This window comes from Pieris rapae, chromosome 10, assembly GCF_905147795.1.
Source record: "Pieris rapae chromosome 10, ilPieRapa1.1, whole genome shotgun sequence".
Classification (NCBI taxonomy): Eukaryota; Metazoa; Arthropoda; class Insecta; order Lepidoptera; family Pieridae; genus Pieris; species Pieris rapae.
The window spans coordinates 2,111,152-2,127,197 of NC_059518.1; the positions used below are offsets into that span (position 1 = coordinate 2,111,152).

A 16,046-nucleotide genomic window follows, 5' to 3' on the forward strand; every position below is an offset into this window, starting at 1 on the left:
GGCAGGTACGACTAGTATATAGATGGCGCCAAGAATATGCAGTGTCTAGAAATCAAAGCAGGAAAATGTAACAGGATTGATAAATTGTTTCATTAAACCAATACCTGTCGTATCGTGCGTGACGTTATTATTATCTTCCGGAAAATGTAAAAAATCATCAAATAATTAGATTTCTACATGTTACTAATTAATGATAATTTCTACTTTCCTGATATTGTATTTATTTTGATTCAATCGTTACGAATGGAAGATAGAAGGATTTAAATTGGGTCTTAGATTGATTTTGATTCAATAATTCATCGTACAATTAAGAAACAACAATGTTGTCATAACAGAAAATTAAATTTTCCCTTTCCCTTTCCGCACAAACACCAAATGCAATAATGTAATATGTTCGAATTAATTTATTGCACCTTTAAGGAAATTTTATTGACTCGAAAGTAAATCTATTAATTTCGAATATAACAATATAAACTTTTTAAACTTAAAAAAAATTACCATCACATTTTTCCGTTAAGCGCCATCTTTTTCTTGTCACTACCACGGTTGATTCGAAGAGATTCGAATACATTAATAACAAAAATATATAATTACGATAACAATAATACTAATAATTCTATTACAATTAATGAAATTCCAATTCTAGTGCTGTAAAAATTAGTTAATTAATTTACAAAAAATATATAACATATTTGATATTTATATTTAGTTTTTTATTTAATTTAGAAATTCTCAAAAATAAGGTCAGAAAGAAGTTCACTTCTTACGTAGTACACGCACAAACTTTTATATATATTTACAATATAGAGTTATACCTAATAAAGTCGTGCTAGTTATCAGTTACCAACACATAGGATAATATGTGAAATGCCAATTTTCATTTACGGGGCGTAAATGTTAATTACCTCAAAACTATAAAGCAAGTGATTTTACACCAGAATTCTTTTAATCGGTATAGTACGGAGGAACAAAAATATATTAGCTATATTATACGTGCTAAGAATTCATGTATATCTACAGTACAATTTATTACTACGGAACTTGACCATTAATTAGTTTTGATGTTTATTACTTTCCCATATCTGATTTTTATAACTTCACAAATATGGAAAGCTATTTAAAAACAATTAACCCAGTATATATCTTGCATTATTATGAAATATATTAACGACCCAATAATTGGCCTACTGGTTTACATTTAATTCTCTCATTATCCAAATAGCAATAAAAATACTTTGATATCTTGTTTGTGATGTAATCATTTTTGTTACAAATAATAAATTCTATTACATTTTGCTTACAATGTATAACATAAGTCACTGGCGCTACAGTGGTGATCTATTTAGGTCTGGCCTGGGTCTACCTCAGATTCCTGTGTCTGGTTCATGATCTCATCTCCCTGACTAATCTTATAGGCAAGTCGACAAATAGCCTACTCTTTCCTACCTTTCCAGAAAGCCCATTGGTGCACAGTTGGGGATTGAATCATAGGTTCACAGCGCAGAGCGTTGCTCTGAAGCAACACTGCTCTTATAATCTTGAGCCGATCGAGATTGATCTTAGCCGAAAAATAGGCACGCCCTCGCGAGTTTTAAATATTGCTCTCTAGTAAATTCTATACTATTCTTTTATTGACAATAATAACTCAACTAACTTAACTTACTTGTTGTAAGTCAGGTTCAATTTGACTACTTAAAAATTCTAACACAAAAAACATAAAAAAATGTTAAATACAAAATAGTTTATGTTTGAAATTGATTTAAAAACCTTTATTTCATAATAAATATATATTATATATATATATATATATATATATATATATATATATATATATATATAATATATATTTATTATTTATATTCATTAATTAAGCAATTTTATCCCTATAAGCTAAGCAGATTTTTTAATTGTATGCATACATTTTAAAAGATATCCGCATAGTAACGCATAATCTTCGTACAAATATGTGACTAAGACGTGTCTCAACAGGCTTCATGGCGCGATTGCTATAGCTTACGTATTCGGTAGTGAGGTAACCGAAGATGCGTTGAGACGCACACAAATGCCATTCCCACGCTACCATTGTACGCGGAGTGTGTCTAGTTCAATAATTAAGCACATCGTGCGTGTAATGCCACAGTTGAATATACCAGCTATATCACTATCGTATACTAGCAGTGAGTTTTAACGGTTACATTCTATAAATAAAAAAGAACGAGTGGCACTCGGGGACGGCTACGGGGGGGAATGCTATTACATAGCATTTTAACCAACTTATACAATTATATTAATTACGTTTTATTTATGCAGTATTTTTAAATTCTGAGTGTTGTGTGTATATAGGCGATAAACTATGAGTCAAGTAAAAATATTATAGATCGTGCTGCCTACTTCACCACATGTCTAACTGTTTTTAAGAGGCTGTGGCAGTAAAAGTTTGGTAATTTTACTGACGTTAGCCGGATGCATTAAAACTCGATATATGTTGGGCACATTCTAATACCAGCAAAAAATAAAACTATACATTTAACTGACGAAATGAATGAATTTCGAATTTAAAACAATATCTCGTAATTCCGGAAGACATACTATCCCTCAGTTGAACATAGTTGTGAATATTGGGTGTGAATTTTACCAGTGTTATTACAATTGTAATACACGTATTGTTCGAATGCGGAACCGCAAAGAATTCATACTGTATTCTTTCGTCAAGGTTTCGAACAATGATTATAATTTCGAAATGCAATTCGCCTAATGTAATTAGTAATACTATTAGCCCATGAATTTGGCTGATATATCCTGTTTATTATCTATTAAATAAGTATTACCTAATTCTCTGAGAGTAAAATGACACACCCAACCTCCCCAAGGTTGGGTATGTCCTTTTACCAGTCTCCAAGAGGCAGATATGAATAATGGTTGCATATCATGTATGCTTTATTAAGAATGTAAAAAGACGTAACAAGCAAAGTTAAACACTTAGATATTTTACATATTTTTATTTATAATTAAATAACAAATGAAAATTGATGATTGATTATGAAAATTATGATAAAACATAGTCTTAAAGTTGATATTTCAAACGACACTGATTGCTGATTTGTAGCTGGTGTCCCACAAACTCTCTTCAACCCTTTGGACGGGATCCGGCGCTGGTGAGCAATATAACGTTTTAAACTCAACATACAACTCAAATAAGAAACGGGTCAATCAAAATAAAAGCCGTCCCTAATACGTCACTTCCACTCGGTCCCGGAATAACATTTTATATTATAGACACAAAAAATTGAAACTTTGATGGTCGAAATCGCAAATAGTACATGGATCTGTTTAACCAAAGTGCAATGCGGATGTCCAAAACTTACCTCCACAAGTACCTTGAAATACTTAGGTGTCATGCTAGATAGCAACCTGAATTTTCAAGCTCATATTGATCTATTGACCGGTAGAATTAGAAAATTGATTTATATATTCAAAATTTTGAGGCACATTGCTAATCACACATTAATAAAAACCGTCTACTTATCACTATGTCAATCCATTCTGGGCTATTGTATATATCTTCATGGGGTGGCTCCGCAAAAACACAACTTCTGAAGGTAGAAAGAGCTCAAAGAGCTATTCTCAAGGTAAGCGCTTTCCTTCCGTTCATGTATCCCACGGCAGAGACTTACAAACATTGGAAGGTTCTCACTGTTCGTCAAATCTTCATTCTTGCCACAATACTGCGCAAACACTCACTTCTCAAATATGACCCACACCTCAATGATAATAAGCGTAGAAAAAATCCACTGTGCCATACAAAACCCTTTCGCACAAGCTTTGCTCAAAAATTCTTCTGTTTTTTGGGTGATTACTTATATAACAAAGTCAACACTTCTCTCTCCATATATCCCCTAACAAAAAATGAGTGCAAGAAGACGGTTACACTGTGGCTATTGGACTTAAACTATGAGGTTACCGAGAAAATGCTTATCATAACTAAATAGTTGAGTATAAAGTTGACACAAATTTTATGTAAATTTTAGTTAATCATTATTTGGAGTATGATTGTGCAATATTTTTACGTCAATTATTCAGAACACACACATTCACAGACACACATACACAAACACACACATACACAAACACACACGCATACACCATGTGGTTTCCTTATAATTAATATAATTGTCTATTCTTTACATATAATCATTTTGTCGGACCGAAGTGGTGGAGGCCTGATGACCTGTAACACAGGTGCACAACCTTTAACAGACATCAGTCTCACTTAAGCAATAGCAGTGGTCCAAAGAAGAATGACAATTATTGTATATGTTTTTGTGAGAAATAAAATAAATATATATTAAAAAAAAAATGATTAGATTTTCTATTTTTCAAGTAAGTAAAGTAGAGTTAGGAAAATTTGTTGTAAATTTGAAAGTTGAAAATTGTGTTCTAAATTTGAAATCTTTGCAACGAATAAGGTTTACGCACAGAACAATTTTTTTTTTTAATTTACAATACAATAAGGTTGTGAATGTTACTCAAGGCTTCAATTTTCAAAATGATTGTTACTGTAACGAATTGGTCCAGAACAGCAAATAACATGGGTACTTAGCGGTCTCAATTCAAATAGAATAAAACAAGTATTGTTAATGTAATTTTAAGTATGAAGTGTAATCCAAATTCAATTACCTTGTTACATCAAGGTTGGCAGACCACCAACGTGCAACTAATACAGACCAACATGAACAATTGGTATGTTATAGTATATGACGAATAGCGGGTAATAGGATGCGTATTTATTCATGGCGATAAATTTTCTGGTAATGACGATACAAAACCTTAATAATGTGCTAAATAAAACACCACGAATGATTTTTTATAAATTTCCCAACCTTGTAACAAGTTCTAATTACTTTTACAATTATGTTGGCCATTAGTTATTCATAATAATATCATAATACACTTTTGTTTTAAGTTGTGAACCTTTCAATGGGATATGGAGCAGACATATTTCTTTGAAATTTTTGTGATGACTCTCATACTTTGTTCTATCATAATTTCGATAAGCTTCTATGTTTATATTTTTTGTTTCAATCACTAGATACTTAATACAATACTTAAACCATGCGGTTACCATTATAATAATAATAATGTAGCCCTTTATTCAGATCGACTTAAGTACACACGCAAAGATCATTATATTAAATTAGATATTAGAAGGTTAAAAAAACTATTCTAATATTTGAATCTTGCATGATTTCTTTCCATTCATATCTTTGTTGAAATTGGCCTAACATCCTGTTCCACATCACACCTACCACTTGTCTGATGATGTCTTCCCATCTTTTTGTGGTCTTCCTCTACTCCTTTGCCTTCCCTAGGGTACCATGTAGCCTATTGTGTCGTAATTTTACTACATTTGTCGTTTCCAGCCCATCTCCATTTAAGTCTACTTGTTTTTGAAGTAATGTCCACGACTTTAGTCATGTCTCTTAAATCCCAGTTTTTCAATCTGTTAGATTTTTAACGTTAGGCATACTCCTTTCCATTGCGCGTTGGCAGGCTGCCAGTAAGTTGATGACTTTAAGTGAATAATTGTTTTTTTTTAAGAATTACAATACGTGGTTGTAATTGAAAGAAGTCCACTGGCGCCACCAGGATTCGAATGCACGTCAGTGTTGTTGAAAGCTTAATTAATTGCTGGTTATTTTCTTAAGGCCAAAGCGTGCAGTGCGCGACCCCGCTGAATACCTTGAAACGCACATTTTTTGCCCCCTGCGAACAGTGGTCAATATTTACTACGCTTTCACATTTCATTAATTGAATGGACAGATTTTAAATGTTCTACTTTCAACTGTCACTTAAAGTACTTTCTACCAGTTTAATTACAGATGGATTATAAACAATTAAAAACCAAGGTGTAGCCAAAGGTGAGACATATATAAAAAAATACAATCACGAAAGGAAAAAAATCAATAAATATACATTTAACTAAGTAATACATAAATCGATGTGTTTATGTATGTGTAGGTGTGTACGTTAGGGTGTGTTAGTATGTGTGGAGTGTGCTCATGCAGATAATGGATATTCTTAATACTCCTTTTAAGCAGTAGCCTAAAGGATTCGAGGTTTAAGGTTCAAATCTCTACTAAAATATCAATTATGTATGTACAAGACAATATAAACTATTATGCTTGAACAAATTTGCTTAACAAGAATAGAACAAGTAAATTCTTGTATACTATCATTTGCACTTAAATCTATGAATTATGATTACATATTTGATCACGAAGAGCGCTTTATAGTTGGAGCACACTTTCAGTATCTACCTTCAATCCGAAAATTTATGATTTTTACAATATTATTGACCTACATAGTAAAAAAAATACATAGAAAATTAAAACAATTTTAAAAAGATTTAACGCTAGCAGTATTTTCTCACTGGAGGAAATCATCAGCTCTACTATCTACCAGGCACCAACTTAAATCTTTAATTAGCTTCTGTGCACTTGAACGCACCCAAGAGTATCGACTCCAAAGAGATTAAAATAGAAGTTGCAGAAAATACTCTTACGTTTATTATGTTTAGCCTTCTAACCTTAAATTGTGTGTCCTTTATTTGACCTTTGGATGGGTAAATTTAAATAATTTCTTCTTCATTTCAGTATCATATGTTTGTAAGATGACGTGTGAATTCGGAGGCTAGGCAATACGTAAAAACCAGTTAGGTGGCATTTGACAACATTTCTATTAACATTCTCATGCAACACATTTATGCGGTGACCTAAGACTGTCGAGGTGCAAATTGTTGGACAACTGACATTTTGACATTGTGAAAAGATAACTTGTTACTAGATAAAAGAAAGTCAATGTACTAAATGCCATCTAGGATCTCGTTTTCAAAAAAGATCTGATTCCACAGAACTAGCGAACTGTGGCATCGACTCCCGGTGGGAGATTTCCCTGAGATATACGACCTCCAACTGTTCGAAATTCGAGCGTACTCCTCTCTCAAATGCCGGCAACGCACCCACTGAAAATGGGTGTCTATGCCCTTTTTGGGCAAACCCGTAGGCTCGTTTGCCCCCCTATTCTATAAAAAAAGGATCTTGACAATTCGCTGGCAATACTCGATGGACTGTTAATGTAGGTATACAAAATATTGTACATTTTAAAGAGCATAGAAGTATGGAATTGCTTGCCCATTCTTCTCCATATGAAGCTTCCTTTTAGAAGAGGCAAAAAAAAATTTCTTTCTTTTTTAAATTTAATTTTACATTGTATTTTTGCCTTTTAAAAGTGCCTTATTATGGTCTTAATTGAAATACATTATTAAGAACTATAGAAAATATATTTTAGTGGGAGCACAATTTTTGTACCTTACCTCGTAATGAAAACTGTGTACTTTGAGAAAAAAAATCAGAAATCTAAATATGTATAGTTAGATAGATAAATAAAACAATATAGATAATAGAATAATAGTTTTTATTGCATTTTAAACATGGTAAATAACAGATAGGAATTTCACAAAAGTTCACAATACACTTACTTAGGCTACTGAATAATAAATAATGTGTATTTCCTAGATTAATTTCCCGGCGAAACAACATTTGTCTTGGGTCAAAAGGCGGGTCACCTTGTCCCGAATATCAAAAATGCCGTGTCAAACAACGAACTTACCGAACCAAATTAATTATATATATGCAATGCTATTTTGAAATATGCCCAGGTAAACCAGTAATACACTTAAAGGTCGTCTTCAATAGTTTTCAAATTATGACCTAATGGTATGAGAATCTGCATTAATCACCAATTTATTTCTTAACATCCTGTGTCAACCTGACCTATAACATGACCTCTTATTTTAAATATCATAAATGGAAGGTTAGATACCTTAGTAACTTCTCTACCCAACGAAGTAGTTCGAATAAATTTGTAAAATATGTGAAGCGTTATGAATTGAATTATCTCTTCTGATAAAAATTCAATAAACCTAGGAAGATTTTCACTATGTGTTCCTCTGAAAATCTATTTTACCTATGTTGCATATGTTTTCACATTCAATAAAAAATCCAAAGCGTACGTTGAACAATTACAATAAAACGAAACACATCATGTTGTCTTTTGTTTTTAGTATTTTCTCCTCACGTTCAACTTACGACACCTAGGTTTGCTAATATTGTCATAAGTAATTGGTCTTCACTAGTAATATTACTACTTTTGAATCTCCAAGAGATTATTTAACTAAAAAATTTTTATAACAAGCGTGGATAAATATCCAATTACAAGTCTTTTTATTATATTGTGTAATTTCTATAAAATGTCAGAACTCTATAGCAATAGTAACTAATGATACATTATGTGTGAATAAGTTGAATAGCTGTATCGTTTTTGTATTGATCAAGATTTAATTTATTCTCAATATGGTGACCACATCTTACATTCTTTTGTGGCAATTTTCCAACATTATAGCAACAAAACTCTCTATTCAAGATTCTCTTTTCTATTGAATTTTATACTTGTCTTTTGTACTTATTTAATTTGACAGTTTGGCATTGGCATCCGTTTAGATTTCAACTATTGTATGAAAGGCGTCATTGTACAGTTCTGATACTGAAGGTGCCTCCGATTTAGTTTTGATTTGATTAATTATTTCTTTAATTTTTTCCGTCATTACATAATTGATTTCACCTCTAGTGCTATGTTCTATAAAATTATTACAATGTTAGATTGTACGTAACTCTTTGATTCAATAAATTAATAGCCATCACTAAGTCATTATTAATTTTGATCAGATCATCTGATAAGATTAACAATAAGTATTTTGTTACAGGCCATGGACTCAGCTCCGTAGTTTGATACAGAAAAAGCGCCATTATGAGGGGTTCAATACACAGTACCGTTTAGCAGACGCTGCTGCACATCGCATAGTGAGGTAAATCGAATTATTTTAACATAGATACGATATTATATCGATTAATGAGTATAATAATTTACGTTTATTTGCCAAGATAGTGGTGCAGTCAGATTGATAAATTATAAAAATAACACTCACGATCGTCTAATAGTAAGAACAAATTAGAAAGCCACCATGCCCTTAAAATTCAACCATCTTTCCCTTTGATAGACATGGCGTAACATTTTATTAAATACATCATGGATCAACATGCCGGCACCCACAGCCATTTTATCCAACCATTCCGTGATATTCTCTATTGTTTCATTAAATAACGATTTGTGGCTACGGGCGGTATCTTCAGACAGGATTATCCGCATGAAGAACGCATGTGTTAACGTACAAAAGAAACAGTAATGTGTCCAGTATGCTCCCCTGAGGAACCCCTATATTGCAATCTATAGCCACATACATTATATCAATATGTTTAGAAGAGGAAGTATGTGTGATTTCAACATATGGATTACGTTCAGTCATAATAAGTTTATAAACTACTAGTTTCAAGTTAATTGCACAATATGAGACGTCATTAAAATTATGTTAATAGTTTAACTCTATCTTCATGGTATTGCTGTTTACAAGACTTTCAATTAATCTAGTAACAATTACATTGATTCTAGTAGTCTACCAAAAATTTAGAATCCGACCCTGCTCAATATATCAATTTCTATGTTCAGGTCAGATCAGTTCCTATAAACAATTTTATCAGACACCATCATTCTAAAGCACTCCTCGCTAGACTAGCTGTAGACATTGTTAACTTTTCAACACTTACTATTTTTGATTGTGGAAATAACGCCTATTGACAGAAAGATTGCTTAAAAATGCATTACCCAAGATCTTGCATAGAACGGTAATGACGCGTATACCTGGACTTACTAGATTTACTTGAAGTATGAACAAAAACTTATGCCCCCATTTCGTTGAGTGAAACTAACTTGTGTGCCAAGGCCACAAACAAATTGATATTACGAGCGAGAACTGGCTTACAAATTTACAGATTGTCACGTTTTTAATGCGACTGCAACTACACTTCTCACTGAACTAATTAAATATTATGAAACACGAAAAGAAAATTAAACAATGCAAGAACAATGAAACTGCCAATTTGTTAATTGCAATGTCGGCCGATGATCTTAAGTTAGCTACCATTGTATAGCTTAGACTACAGTCGGCTCTAGTATTTCGCTGTATATAATCTTATTTCATTTTTTTTAATAAACATATCGGTTCTATTAAGCCTCACTACTTACTACTGCTGAAAACATTCGGAACGGTTACAAAATTTAAAAAAAAATACCTAAATCCGTAAAATGTGTGTATATTATAATTTTAAGTTAATAGTGTAATGGTCTGTCAGAAATATTGTTAACTTATACTATAAATATACCATTATACAATGTGGTCTGGGCCGCAAATTTCTGTATCAGATCCGTGACCAATTCTAATAGCCAGGTAGGTGATCAACCTTGCCTAACACACCGTCGACACAGCCGGGGATCGAACATACGACCCCAGGGATGAGAGTCGCACGTTATTATATAACATTCAATGTAACAATTTAATTTTATAAACCGATAATGGTATATATTGGTCATGAAACGATAACTCTGGAGGCGCCAGACTTGTTCACCTCTGTGACATATTTTATTATACCTACAATTTGTCTCCGCTTTATAAAGTACCTTTTTATACTGCTAAGATTTCGAAATTCGTGGAATGCGTTTGTAATTATTTAAGAACTGTTTATTATTTAAAATTATATAGGCTTGTAAGTTTCCAATTAACAACTTTTTTCTTGACTTAGAACTTAACTAGATATTCTAACGAATATATAGAAATTTTAACAATTACTAATTCAATAAAAACAAAACATATTAGAAAAAATTTTCGATTCAAAAAGGATTGTTACTATAAATGCTAAGACAAACATAATAAAAATATATAGTATTTACAATTCTTCACCTACATAAAAATAATTAAAATTAATGAAAAGACAATTGAAACATATTTAAAAAGTTTTGTTCCGTGTGGCAGTGTATCTTTAACGCTGGCAGCATTTCCTTGCGATACTTATTCGTTGAGCGAGGAAAGAACTAGGGTCACCGGTACTATCTACCAGGCGCCTAGTTGAATCTTTACATAATTGTATATTCGTAGTGTATGTATTATCGACCTACCTCTCAAATTCTTTACCTAAAAGAGATAAACATCTAATGAAAAGATTACTTATCTCCAAGAATGGAAATTTAATTGTTTTGTTTTTTTTTATACCGATAAAAAAATCGATAATATTTACGTGATATAGTTGCTTTGATATTTTAGCTTTATGGGTTGCATACACATTTTAATGCAGTTTTCTTCATTCACGGTAATTGAAATGGAATATAGTAGAGAAATTTCTACATAGTATTTCTAGACGTCTTAACTGTTATGTTCCCAAATCGACACGTTTAATAGGATTTTAACAAAATGAGCATTTTTTAAGCAGTTTTTGCCACGCATCACTAAAGTATTTGCAATCCAATTCGACTTTCAACAAAATATTGTACCAATCCTTAATAGACCGGTAACGTACTTGCGAGCCTTCTGGCAATGCCGGTGTCCATGGGCATTTAACATCAGGGAACCCCTGCCCCTGTATTCTTCTGAAGGGTTTTTTCATATAAAAGAATACAAATCAGATTCGTCAGAAATTACCTTAGCGTAAATCCCAATTATAAATCATTAAGTCTTTTACTGTTTCCACGCGGAAAAAAGAGGGTAAAATCTAGTTACTAATTTAATGTTTTACTACACATGTAAATATAATCCAATCCATATGTATAGGTACTACTATCGTGACAGTTGGTAGTTAAACTTGAACTCATTATATATTCATAATGCCCACAAGATTTCGTTTGCTTTTGCAATATTTTGCAATAAAATCGATACCCATCAATCACTGTGTTGGCGCACCGTGAAACGAATGTTTACTAATGACACCGTAATAATGATATTCAAATTGTTACATTCAGTCGAAATACGTGAATATAATATTGAATGCCAACTGTTTTATTACCCTATTTTTGTTTAATATTCAACACCTCTCATTCGAATTCTTCGCTTTGCAGCTAGATATATTCGGTAATAGGCTGTCAATTTTAAAGAAAGCTTATGCATGCTGAATCCGCGATTTCGCTGCTAATATTGTTTGTTCTTACAATAAGCAAAAGAAATACTAGTATATGTATTGTATATTTTTGTTGTAACATTTTTTGTATACTATAATTGTTTTATATTTTAGAAAAGATAGCTTGTAACATAGACATATTAGTATAGTATAGAAATATACTATGTATTATATTGTTATAACACCACCAAATAATTTTGTGGATGGCTTTGCGAAACTCTGTATAACTCGGAAGGGGGTTACAAAGGTCTTTTGAAGGCATTACCTAGAACATGATAAAATCTTTTTCTACTTGAAAAAAACGTTTTAAAAGACTTTTGGAATCAATAACAAATATAATGAGACCGATATTTCCTTGAAGTAACATATTTAACAAAACATTGATAAATTTTAATCGCTTCAATTTGTGTGAAGTGCAAATACTTCGTAAAGGTCTGCTATGCGCGAGCGCAGACTATAAACAAATGTCAAGGGCAATAATAAAGCTACTTATAAACCCAGATTAGTCTCGGAAACCATTTTCCATTTTCAGTTGCCTCTCCAAAAAACTCCTCAAACTAATCAGATATTCCTGATTTCCTGGCAAGATACATTCAGGTTTTGTTTAATAATAATAGATTTTGGTTCCATAAATTGCCATTCTCTCCTATTTATTATGTTTGATTATTGTCATATAAATTAATAAAATACAGATTTAAAATATTTCAATACAGATTAAGAAATAATATGTCGATTAACATTTTTAGAACAGGAAGTCTTGCAAAGTAAAAGTTGTCCGAAGTTATTTTAGTTACTTATTTTTATTATTTATGAGGACACGAAATCAACAAGATTAACGTAAAAACGAGTTTCTTATTTACTGTTGTTCCCCATTCGATTCCCACAAAACAACAATAATTGTTACAAGTGTAGGTACTTGCCCCAAATCTGTAGCCCTAATAATTCATCAGGTTTATCTACAAATTTTGGCGGTTTAAAAGAAGATTTTATTGTCAGTTCATCTCGTCCGTTCTACACCCTACATTTGAGATGAGTAGTAAATGTAAATTTAGAAGCAATATTTTTTTTTATGTTCATAAGTTACCCGTATATTAATCATTTATTTTTATATCTTAATATATATATTTCTTGTGTGCGTGTGTATGTGACTGAACTCCTCCTAAACGACTGGATCAATTTTGATGAAATTTTTTGTGTGTGTTCGTGGAGATTCGAGAATGTTTTAGATTCACAATTTTGTCCACTGGACAATGTTTTTTTTAATTAATTAGTAGTTGTTGATTTTGGAATGTTTTACATTGGATCCGACAGACGGCGCTACCATCGCACTGTCAAATTTTAAATAATATTCGAATTTTAATTTTAGTCTGTCCCGACAGTTAGCGCTGCGATCAAATTAAAAAAAAGTTTTGTCATCATTGAGTTATTGTAGACCATGTGCTGGATCGTTAGATATTGTCATAACATTTGAATAATAATTTTCATCAAAATGGTCCAGAATGTTTTAGCTTATTAAAAAAAGTTTGAAATTTTCAAATTAAAGACGTATAGACAGGACAACGTCTGTCGGATCCGCTAGTATGTATATAAGTATTTGTGTTTATATGTGTACCTAAGAAGTTTATCTGAATGAAAGGCATACTTATTAATTTTGTTTTTTTTATTTGATCAGGGTCCCGCTTTAGCGCAAATTTTCATTTAATATTGTTAATTTTAAAAAATCCCACCATCCCCTTTTGTGCCCTGCGAACCCTACAACCACCTCTATACTGACTAAACTCTCCACAGACCTTAGATACAATTTAAATAGCCTCCTACTACGACAGACCTCTCAGCATTTACCTGTCATATTCCCATCAGATCCTACCTATCATTAGCAGCATCATGTTTTCCGACAAGATAATGTCTGTTTGTTATTATGACGTCACATTCTGGAACTAGTTGCATTGCGCCCGCGCCGTCACGCGGCCGCGTTGCGCAAGAACGCATTCTAACCGCTTTTTCTATTACGTAAAACTGTATCAAAATTTGTATTCACGTAGAGCAAGTAGCGTTGTAATTCCTTTTTTTGCATTCCAAATTCAAAATCACGTAATTAGGTTACAGATGTGTCACGTAGTTATAATGTTTCATCTTAATTTCCGATTGTAGGGGTGATATTGGTATAAGTTTGAGGTGAAAACTTTTTAGTTAAATATTTGGTTCTACGGAGTGAAATAAAAAATATTGGATTTGCATTCCCTAATTGCCATCATTTCATTAATTCTAATTAAAGCCAAGCCTACTGATTGCAGATGCATTAAAATATAATCAAAATTGATTGATTCATTATATATTATAACATTTATAAGAATACCTAGAGTAAAGGTGCCTCTCCAACTGGAACTTGCTCTAACGCTCATTTGGTCTAATGAAACTTATTAAACCAATGGATCGATCGAAATTAATTTTAAATCTTTTTATATTACTAATTTTAGTTATTTATTTATTACAGTACTCTTTCATTTGTTACTATTAAATTGTTCAATATCGTCAACTATTTACAGCGCAAAAAAATACGCAATCCAAATCAAGAAAATCAATTAATCCTACACAGTAATTATCCATAAATACCTTGTCTTTGCTATTTCCTGCGACCACATAAAATGTAAAATCTATGTTAACAATCATTTACAAGGGAATGTATACTTGAAAGTCAAATGCAAAAAACTTGCATACACGCCCTTCACTGGTGTTATAAACATCCTGAAAGCTACTAAATTGTGATGTTATACACAAATCGGTAAACAGTTTTAGCATCAATCGGGTGTATCTAGCTCTATTCTTGGCCATATTCTTCTATGCCCGAAACACGCCGTCTTAGAGCGCGGCCACACGATGCGGTGCGGTCCCGCAGCGCAATTATTTCAGTGCCACACGGGCGTTGTGATGTCGAAATATATTTTACCCCTCCCCGCCTCGCCTCGCAGGTCACAATTCCCGCGCCCTTGCGGTGTGACGCCGCGTGCGTGACATGGTATAGTAATTTGTTTGTAGGATGACGGCGCTGGAGCGGTGCCGCACCGCAAATTTACCGCATCATGTGGCCGCCCCCCTAATGCATGCCAGTTTCCTTACGATTTTCTTCCACCGTAGGGAGTGTTGCGCATATAGAAAAGAAAGTACATTGGTACACCGTAATTTGAATGTTCTTCCTCAGGGTCGCACGTTTAAAAACCAAATAAACTATCATTTACTAGTAACACACTAAACTACTCTATACATCGATCATGTGTGAGATAACTAGATTAGCCGACAAGTGACAAGATGTCGACTTATCGAACTGCTTTCTCCATTGTTGTCTCTATTGGTACTCCCAGCAACCGCCCAAGTATTTATATGATATTTTATTCAGTATCTTGCAGGTGAAAACAAATGAAACACAATGAAGTTTTTTTTTAATAGGTGGGAAGAAATATATTATTACCCGGCTGTCCGAGAACTCTACCACGAACTATAGGTACCTATAATTACATAGTTATTGTACAAATACGAGAACTATTGAATTTACAAATTAACGACAATACAAAAGTTACGATATATATTTGTATGTAAAACTTCAAAACATAAGAGAATTTGCAACAGAATAAACCAAATGGTATTGAAAGTTGATGATGGAGCTGATGATAGAGATGAATTGAAAAAAAACAATAATGGTTTGTATACATCAATATGTATACAAATATTTTAAACTTTCGTAAAGTCCATCCTAAGTCTTTGAGATGAAGTCGACGCACTTTTGTACACAATCGTAAATATTATTTCCATCATGGAAATAAAAAGCCCGATCAAAAATCTTGAGACAACAAACCAGAAACAACGATTACTTCAGACGGCCAAGAAACGAAAGGTCATGGGAAAGATGCGGCAAAATCTATGAATATCAAACCT

General features: G+C 32.6%; 1 protein-coding gene across 1 annotated transcript in view; it reads left to right on the top strand.

The window, feature by feature from the left end:
- The window catches only part of LOC111000155 (mucin-5AC), a 39,888-nt gene that overhangs the window by 11,769 nt on the left and 12,073 nt on the right, over positions 1-16,046 (top strand). Inside the window, exon 2 of the mRNA XM_022269513.2 lies at positions 8,822-8,923. The gene's annotated coding sequence lies outside the window, so the exon portion shown is untranslated. The remainder of the gene's footprint in view (positions 1-8,821; positions 8,924-16,046) is intronic.